Source organism: Oncorhynchus masou, unplaced genomic scaffold (genome assembly GCF_036934945.1).
Source record: "Oncorhynchus masou masou isolate Uvic2021 unplaced genomic scaffold, UVic_Omas_1.1 unplaced_scaffold_3589, whole genome shotgun sequence".
NCBI lineage: Eukaryota > Metazoa > Chordata > Actinopteri > Salmoniformes > Salmonidae > Oncorhynchus > Oncorhynchus masou.
The window spans coordinates 25,900-36,699 of record NW_027009995.1 but is presented as its reverse complement, the minus strand read 5'-3'; positions in this window follow the sequence as shown (position 1 = coordinate 36,699).

Here is a 10,800-nt window from a genome sequence, read left to right as displayed (position 1 = left end):
CCTGCTTTTTTTACCTTTATTTAACCAGGCAAGTCAGTTAAGAAGGCTACCCTGCCCAGAAACATCACAAATGGTCATTTTGTTCGATTAATTCCTTCGTTATATCCCCAAAATGTCCATTTACTTGGCACGTTTTATCCAGAAAAACACCGGTTCCAACTCGCCCAACATGACTACAAATTATCTAATAAGTTACCTGTAAACTTGGTCCAAATATTTCAAACAACGTTCCTAATCCAACCTTAGATATCCTAAAACGTAAATAATCGATCAAATTTAAGACGGAATATACTGTGTTCAACAGTGAATAAAATGAAAGTGGAGCGAGTTCCAGGTCGCGTGCCCCAAACAAAACAGTCCACTTGGCTCGACACCCAGAAAGGAAAGGGCTACTTCTTCATTTCTCAAAGGAAAAACATCAACCAATTTCTAAAGACTCTTGACATCTAGTGGAATCCATAGGAACTGCAACCAGATGCCTCATAAATCTAGTATCCCATAGAAAACATTTGAAAATACAGTCATCTCATTCCCCCCCCCTGGATGGTTTGTCCTTGGGGTTTCGCCTGCCAAATAAATTATGTTATACTCACAGACATGATTTTAACAGTTTTAGAAACTTGAGTGCTTCCTATCTAAACCTACCTATATATAACTATATGCACATCCTAGCTTCTGGGCCTGAGAAACAGGCAGTTTATTTTGGGCACGCTTTTCATCCGGACATGAAAATCCCCCCTAATTTGTGGAGAAGTTGAAAAACTAGTTTTCATGACTCAAACCTAAGTTTATGTAGAATTCCGACTTCAACTGTATGTCAATTATGTGATGATCCGACCGCATTCTGTCCCCTCTGCCATGTACATCTCACTAGGTCTGGGTATTTAAGCCTCCTTATATCCACTAATTCCAATATATCTATGACTTTCATTATTTCCTTAAGTGCCTGAGGGTGAAAGTTTGTAGTGTTATTTCCTTTATGGTCCATAGAGGTGTTTAAATCCGTATTATTATTATCTCCCACCATAATAACAGTCTAGTGTTTCTTGTAGAGTTGATCAATTCTTATATATATTTTCAAAGAAGCTTGGACCGTATAGGTTAATAAGCCAAATATTTTTATGGTCCAATAACATATTTAAAATAATTAATCTAACTTGATGATCTGTTTGGACAATTTGCACATTTGGATCGAAATTACTGTTAATATCATCAACCCTTTTGAATTTCTTTGCCCATAGGAGAAATTTACACTACTGTTGAAAAGTTTGGGGTCACTTAGAAATGTCCTTGTTTTTGAAAGAAAAGCAACAAAAAAATCCATTAAAACACCAGTCTCAATGTCAACAGTGAAGAGGCGACTCAGCAGAGTTGCAAAGAAAAAGTCAAATCACAGGCTGGCCAATAAAAAGAAAAGATTAAGCTTGGCAAAAGAACACAGACACTGGACAGAGGAACTGACTAGAAGGCCAGCATCCCGGAGTCGCCTCTTCACTTTAGACATTGAGATTTGTGTTTTGCGGGTACTATTTAATGACGATGCCATTTGAGGACTTGTGAGGAGTCTGTTTCTCAAACTAGACACCAATGTGCTTGTCCTCTTGCTCAGTTGTGCACCGGGGCCTCCCACTCCTTTTTCTATTCTGGTGAGTGCCAGTTTGCGCTGTTCTGTGAAGGGAGTAGCACACAGCGTTGTACGAGATCTTCCGTTTCTTGGCGATTTCTCGCATGGAATGGGCTTCATTTCTCAGAACAAGAATAGACTGACAAATTTGAGAAGAAATGTATTTGTTTCTGGCCATTTTGAGCTGATGCTCCAGATACTCAACTAGTCTAAAGGCCAGTTTTATTCATTCTTTAACCAGAACAACAGTTTTCAGCTGTGCTAACATAATTGCAAAAGGGTTTTCTAATGATCAATTAGCTAATCCAAGTTTATCATTATAAAAGGCTAACACAATGTGCCTTTGAAACACACGAGTGATGGTTGCTGATAATGGGCCTCTGTACACCTATGTAGATATTCTATTCAAAATCAGCCGTTTGTAATGCGATGCTACTGGCGGCAGAGAAGTCAGGAGCAGGAGAGCGGAAACTGATTTACAACGGTTGTGTTTAATAACCATAAACCACCTTCAACAGAACAATACAATAAATGGGTCAAACAAAAGCCGGGAATACCAGCATACCGTGAACAAGCACTACAACAAACAATTACGGACAAGGACAGAGGGCTAAATACACAACATGTAACTGATGGAATTGGAACCAGGTGTGATGTGTAAGACAAAACCAATGGAAAATGAAAAGTGGATCAGCGATGACGTCGACCGCCGAACGCCGCCCGAACAAGAAGAGGGACCAACTTCGGCGGAAGTCAAAATTCACCGTTCCTGCTACAATAGACATTTTACAACATTAACAATGTCTACACTGTATTGAAGTTATTTTAAATGGACTAAAAAAAGTACTTTTATTTATTAAAAACAAGGACCTTTCTAAGTGACCCCAAACCTTGAACGGAAAAGACATATTTGCAATTCCTAAATGCAATTTCTCTGTAGAAAAACCCAATTTCTACCATATCAACCTCTCAGAAACATTGTAATGGTGTTATGGGGTATCCAGTGTACATTCAAGTGTCTGAATGTAGTAATTGTTACGGTAGTTGTTAAATGTGCCTAAAAGTTAGTGTTCACTATAAAAACTGAATATCTACAACACCAACCTATCCCTGACATTGCGGTGGTGTCTGGGGACATACAGGTGTTTTTTCAACCTCTCCAAAGTGCCTGTTTAGCCTAGGCATATCCAATGTATTGGTCCCACATACAAAATAACTGTTTACAAAAACAATATAAAAGTAACAGAGATACAGTACAGTACCGGTCAAAGGTTTGGACACACCTATTCATTCCAGGGTTTGTCTTTATTTTTACTATTTTCTACATTATAAAAGAGTGAAGACATCAAAACTATGAAATAACACATATGGAATCATAACACATAAGGAATCAACAAATCAAAATATATTTTCTATATATAGCAACCCTTTGCCTTTATCACAGCTTTGCACACTCTTGGCACTCTCCACCAGCTTCATGAGGTAGTCACCAGGAATGCAATTCAATTAACAGGTGTGCCTTGTTAAAAGTTACATTTGTGGAATTTCTTTCCTTCTTAATGCTTTTGAGCCAATCAGTTGGGTTGTGACAAGGTAGGGATGGTATACAGATGATAGCCCAATTTGGTAAAAGACCAAGTCCATATTATGGCAAGAACAGCTCAGCTCAAATAAACAAAGAGAAATGACAGTCTATCATTACTTTAAGACATGAAGATCAGTGAAGAACTTTGAAAGTTTCTTCAAGTGCAGTCGAAAAAAACATAAATCGCTATGATAAAACTGGCTCTCATGAGGACCGCCACAGGAAATGAAGACCCAGATTTACCTCTGCTGCAGAGGAAAAGTTAGAGTTACCATCCCAAATAAATGCTTCACAGATTTCAAATAGACACATCTCAACATCAACTGTTCAGAGAAGACGTGAATCAGTTCTTCATGGTCAAATTGCAGCAAATAAACCATTACTAAAGGACACCAATAATAAGAAGAGATTTGCTTGGGCCAAGAAACATGAGCAATGGACATTAGACTGGTGGAAATCTGTCCTTTGGTCTGATGAGTCCAAATTTGCCATTTTTGGTTCCAACCCTGTGTCTGTGTGAGACACAGAGTAGGTGAACGGATAATCTCTGCATGTGTGGTTCCCACCGTGAAGCATGGAGGAGGAGGAGGTGTGATGGTGCTTTGCTAGTGACATTGTCAGTGATTTATTTAGAATTCAAGGCACACTTAACCAGCCTGGCTACCACAGCATTCTGCAGTGATACCACAGCATTCGCCATCTCACACATACTCTAAAATCAGAAATATATTTTGATTTGTTTAAAACTTGTTGGGTTACTACATGACTCCATATGTGTTATTTCATAGTTTTGATGTCTCCACCATTATTCTGCAATGTAGAAAATCATAATAATAAAGAAAAACCCTTGAATGACTAGGTGTATCCAAACTTTTGACTGGTCGAGTAAATTAAAAACATATAAAAATGTCTTATCAAACACAAACTTGGTTACACAAGTGCCCATCACTAAAAAGGAACTATTTACAAATGCTGAACTATTTACAAATGGCATTCTTGTGTTCTTGTGTAGCTTGTGCATGTCTTGATAGTCTTTGAAGTAGTTCCCTCTTTGTCAGAAACAAAAAATGATCTGGCATTTCGGACAGAAGATCTGTCATTTCACCCTTTTTTTCCCCACTGTGTCTTGTGCAAACACTTGCAGTTCTTCCTTTTGTCTTTTGGCATGTGTTGGATAGTGGTGCTCACCATGAGTGGGGGTCTTGTGATGGTTGTGAGGTTGCTTTCGGGCCCCAACACAGCCATTTACAACACCAGCTGCTCTCGGAAGGCCAACTGGGAGAGAGGGGTTTTGACCTTTGCTTTGGCCATCTACTTGTTGAGAATGAAAGCATTTACTGTAGCAAAAGTCTTATACCACTTCCTGGTCTTATGGAGGACCTGGTAGTAGCCTATCAGAGCATCAGATAAGTCAACACCCCATGCTGGCATTGTAGTCCTTCACAGAAACGGGGACATTTCTTCCAATTTTCAGACTCCTTGAGATGATCGTTATTGAATGTCTTATGCTGTGGTGAGCATGATTACTTCCTAGTGTCTTTCCATTTCACAAAAAGCAGCTTGCTAGTCCTGATCCAAAGTATGGTCCCCCCTCTCATCTATCTTTGTCATGTCGTTTACCTTGGTTTTGGGGAAACTGATTATGTCAGGACGAATGGTGCCACAAGCCCCCTATTTTCTTTTCCAAGAGGTCTATGAAAAGTGGATGAAGAAGCATCAGACAAGGTTATTGACATAGTGGAGGTTGAAGGCCTTGACCAGCGGGGGTGCTGCTGGGGAGGGTGGCTCCAAACGTTATCATCCAAATCCTCTGCATCCTCCACTCTGTGAATAATATAAAGGTATACTGTTAAGACATTTATAAAACAACATTACTGTAAAGTAAAAACACCATGCCTAAACGTTATCTGTACAGTGACTCACATAGAAGGTGTGAACCACACACACAATACAAACAGTAACAAATTGAAGTCAAAGGCAGAGGTGAGAACCACAAATGTGATTCACCACCTGGATTCGGTCTTATGTAGCAAAATGTGAAATGGTGTTTTTTACATTGGATAAAAGTAGAGATTCAGAGCTACAAAATGGTATATTGCATTTGAGGAACAATGGGACAGTAATTCTGCTTTGAACTTTGATCAACTTGTAAACTCACTTTTGAGAAAATCTCCTTTGACTGTTTGGATATCTAGTGAAGAGCCCCTCTTTGTCCACACCCATTCAGCATTGTTCACACCCTCTTAAGTTTAGTCCTACCCATCTCGTCTCATTTTCATTACGCTTTTTTGCAGATGTTTACCGACACAGGCCACATTCAACGGGTGTTGTACACACGTTATGTAACGTCAGCTTACGAGCCAGCCAGCTAACATTAGCTAGTTAAACAACAATGAACAAAGTGCCAACACTGTCTAACAGACTATCTAGAAAAGCAAACAGCTCTGAGAAACAAATAATAATGCCGCTAGGGAGACGGCCCCAGCCAACGTTAGCTACCTAGCTAACAGCACATTTAGCTTAAGACATATAGCTAGCTTGCTAGGTAAACAATGAACCTAGCTAGGTAAACAATATTTAAGACCACACACGTCACGTAACGTTAGCTAACGAGCCAGCCAGCTAATGTTAGCTAGTTTAACAACAATGAACAAAGTGGCAACAATGCCACAGTGCTGGGAGCTAACCAACCACGTCCAATATCAGCTAGCTAACATTAGGCTCCAACTAGAAATGCAAACGACTCTGGGAAACAAATAATGTCAGGTAGGGAGCCAGCCAGCTAACGTCAGCTAGCTAGCTAACAGTACACCTTAACTATAAATGAAACCATAAATGTGTAATATGTGAAAATGTAGCTGGGCAAACGCTAGACTATCAACAAGTGCCTCTCTGTCCGGAATGCCATAACACGGAGATAGATAGGTCTCTCTCTCTTTAGCTATCATACTCTAATTCCACTGATCCTCCAGAAAATGGAGAGCAACATTTATGCAGCTCCACTAGACAATACATCTTTAAAAAAGCTGTGTTCAACAGGATTACTAACACAGATTGACAAACTCAAATAGATAGCAGCCTTCAATATGGCAGACCAACCCCGACTCCTCTCTCGGCATTTCCAGCCCAGTCATTATCCCATCCAATCATGGCTAGTGGGAAGGTTGCTAACTTTTTCTGTGGCTTAACCAACAAGGTTCGTAATTTAACAATTTTATTTGTATTTACAGATGGCATACAAGTTAGCTATTAAGGCACAGGAAAGTTCACATGTTCCAGAAGACATTCCTGCCAAAAAACACATTTTAAAAAGAGCTTACACTCAAGTGTCTCCTGTGAAGTTGTGACGCTTGACATATGCCTAGTTTCCTGAACCAAGTCACATTTGGCATAGCCAGATCAGGATCGAACATAGAGTGTGAAGGATCTGCACCAGAAGGAGCAGAGGTCCTGGCTGGTATTCCCAGTGTTACACAGTCAAAATCAAATCAAATTTATTTGTCACATACACATGGTTAGCAAATGTGTCACGCCTTGGTCTTAGTATTTTGTGTTTTAGTTAATTAGTTTGTCAGGCCAGGGTGTGACATGGGTTTATGTTATTGTGTTGTCGTATTGGGGTTTTTGTAGGCATTGGGATTGTGGTTGATTAGGGGTGTGTTTAGTTTAGGTTTGGCTGCCTGAGGCGGTTCTCAATCAGAGTCAGGTGATTCTTGTTGTCTCTGACAGGGAACCGTATTTAGGTAGCCTGGGCTTCACTGTGTATTTCGTGGGTGATTGTTCCTGTCTCTGTGTAGTTTCACCAGATAGGCTGTAATTAGGTTTCACGTTCCGTTTTGTTGTTATTTATTTATATCAGTTATTTCATGTACCGCGATTCATTCATTAAAAAACATGAGTAACCAACACGCTGCATTTCGGTCCGACTCTCTATCAACAAACGAAGAACGCAGTTACAAAATGTTAATGCGAGTGTAGCGAAATGCTTGTGCTTCTTGTTCCGACAATGCATTAATAACCAACGAGTAATCGAACCTAACAATTCCAAAACTACTACCTTATACACACACAAGTGTAAAGGGATAAAGAATATGTACATAAAGATATATGAATGAGTGATGGTACAGAACGGCATAGGCAAGATGCAGTAGATGGTATCGAGTACAGTATATACATATACATATGAGATAAGTAATGTAGGGTATGTAAAAAAAAAGTGGCATAGTTAAAGTGGCTAGTGATACATGTATTACATAAAGATGCAGTAGATGATAGAGTACAGTATATACGTATACATATGAGATGAATAATGTAGGGTATGGAAACATTATATTAAGTAGCATTGTTTAAAGTGGCTAGTGATATATTTTACATCATTTCCCATCAATTCCCATTATTAAAGTGGCTGGAGTTGAGTCAGTGTGTTGGCAGCAGCCACTCAATGTTAGTGGTGGCTGTTTAACAGTCTGATGGCCTTGAGATAGAAGCTGTTTTTCAGTCTCTCGGACCCTGCTTTGATGCACCTGTACTGACCTCGCCTTCTGGATGTTTGTCTATGGAGATTTCATGGCTGTGTGCTCGATTGTATACACCTGTCAGCAACGTGTCTGGCTGAAATAGCAGAATCCACTAATTTGAAGGCGTGTCCACATACTTTTGTGTATATAGTGTATAAGGCAACTCCAGGGCAGAGAGCCAGGATGGTGGACATGATTGTCTGGAAGAAGCAATGTGCCAGCTCAACCCAAACAGGACAAAAAGGCACCGGAACATCCCAATTCGCATCACAATACAGTGAGCCAGCAGAAGGTCACGTTGGATTCAGGCAGATGTATTGGACTAGCAATGAATCAAAGCTTACTTCTAAATGATAAGGAGGTGACTTAACAGACCAATCCTGGAGGCGCAAGTTATAACACAGTGGGGGCAAGTTGTTGAGCTAGGGAGAGGGTGTCAGAGTCCAGGATTCTCTTTTCTTTAATTGGAGCATCCCAGTTGTCTTAAAGATCCTCAAAGAGGCTGGTGACTTGGAATGCTTGGTGTTGCCATGGCAAGCAGTCTGTTGCCTTTTTATATATCCAGACAAAGGTGTTTGAGTGTATATGATGGGCATATTAGATTTATAAACACAGTTGAAGTACACAAAAATAGTGTTGAGTACAGGTCATAAGTGCGGTACACAAATCTGGAAAAAGTATCTAATTTAAAACATGTACTTCTACAGGTGATTAAAACACCATTTAATGGTATTGTGGAAGCCATATTGGATTTTGGACACCAAATTGGATTTGGAGTCAAGTCTAGGAGTGGCCCCTAACGGAATTGCAAGTGTAGGGGCTGAACAGTTAACAGGAACACATGACAGTTTTCAGAGTCTGAGATCACTTGCCTTAGAGCCGATTCCGATAGGCACAACATCATAAAATGTGGAACTTTATGCATTTTGTCAGGCAGGCCATACAGCACTGAATTAGAGCACATTTGACTTGGAAAGTTGTCTATTGAACAGTTACCATAAATATTCAAAGTTGATATATGTGCCTATTGTATCTGTGTGTTTGCAGGTTTATATTTCAAAAATGCTTTAAGATATTCCAATGCTGTTTTTTTCCCATGTATGTGGGGCAGACAATTTACTATTTGTATTTCACATTTTTGCAATATCAAAGCTTGCAATATTGGGTTACATGAGTTTATGTGGCCCCCTCTCACAACAAATTATTTCCCATTTGTAATTGGCAATGAAACAAATTTTCACAACAATTTTTTTTTCATTATGGCCATTGGCCGCAACCAACATGATGATAAAACATAGATTTTGTAACGATGATTTGAATGAATGAGCAACCCAAAGGTTTACGCAAGTTGTGCATTCTTACTCATTCATTGTGAACGTTAGTGCCTCGTCAGCCTTTCTCTATGCTGCTGTTGTGTCACACAGAAAGGCTTGCTCCTCTCTTCAACAATAACGATAACGAAGCAAAATCACAAACATTACCGGATCTACATCCAGTTATTCACTTTAGATTGTTAAAATACAGTTATTTTTTGTGCAATATTTTCAGTGCTTCTCAACTTTTCCTGCACTTTTACCGACCTGTTAAATCATCGAGGGGCCGAGGGATGAGGGGTTGGAGCAGGTTTGTTTGCGGAGAAATTGTCACCTCGCGATAGGTGCTTTCAGCTAATGCAAAGACTGCCTCCGGACACTTTTATAAAACAAACCTGAATTCTTATCACATGTTCGTTGAGGACTATTGAGGAACGTCTGTAATTACTGTAGAATCAACGGGATGTCTGGAAGGCCACGTGAGTACCGTTTTTGTGTTAAAAAAATAATTTAGTAATGGTTGAATGAGTAGGCTAGACTGGTGCGTAAAGTCCGCTCACGACTCACCTGTCAAATCATCCAGCACATTGTAAAGGCTCTCTCTCATGCGTTGCGTAATTCTCCTGTGATGTTGCAGGCAGGTGGATTGTCCATTCTGCTCTACTGTAAAGTGTAATCTCGCTGTGTTATACACCATGTTCATGTGTTTAGAAACTATGAGAGAATGACATACTTACTCACACACCTACAACATCCTTGGTTACATTTTTAAATAAGTTAACCACTTTTTTTATAGAAAATAAGATGTTTGTACAAGCACACCTGATACGTTTTCTTCTTGAATATTTGGTTATCTTACTTTCATGAGCAGTTTATGGAGAGGACAGAGTTGACAATAAACCCAGATGTCTTTTGTCCTCTTATGTGAGTCACCCTTCACACACACACAGAGAATGGGTCAACAACTTCTAACACTCCTGTGTGTGTGTGTGTGTGTGTGTGTGTGTGTGTGTGTGTGTGTGTGTGTGTGTGTGTGTGTGTGTGTGTGTGTGTGTGTGTGTGTGTGTGTGTGTGTGTGTGTGTGTGTGCGCGTGTGCGTGTAATCACAGATTGTAGCGAGTTGCTGGACGTCGACCCAGACGAAGCTTCTGAAGAGCTGACAGAGGTGGTGTGTCTGGAGTCAGAACTAAAGGACGGACAGTAAGAAAGAGGGGGAGGGGGGAGGATATATATATATATATAGACAGATGGTGTGTCTGGAATCAGAACCACAGAATGGTCAGTAATTAGGGATGTGGCATTTTTTTTAAAGAAAGTTTAAACCGTCATTTCTTTCTTATTTAACTTCTCAAAAGTATTCTCATACCCATACAGGACTTCTTTCCACCTGTTAATGATGATGACGTAGTGGTGGAGAGTCGACGACAAAATAATTGATTCCTCGACTCCCACTTATGAGTGTCAAGATTCTTATTCCGCTAAGAATGGACTCCTAAGATTCAGTATTTTGGAACAGATGGGACTGATTAGTTGCCATACTTCCGACATCACAAACACACGCATGGAGAGAGTGAAAGCTGTCAATGTGCCCTTGAGCAAGAAACTTAACCCTAATTGCTCCTGTAAACGCACTGGAAAAAGAGCTTCTGCTAAAATGACACAAAACAAACGTCACACACAATGCATGTGCACAGGTTCTGTTCACAGGTTCTGTTCACAGGTTCTGTTCACAGCGTGGTATCCAGGCGCCCAGATAGTGGA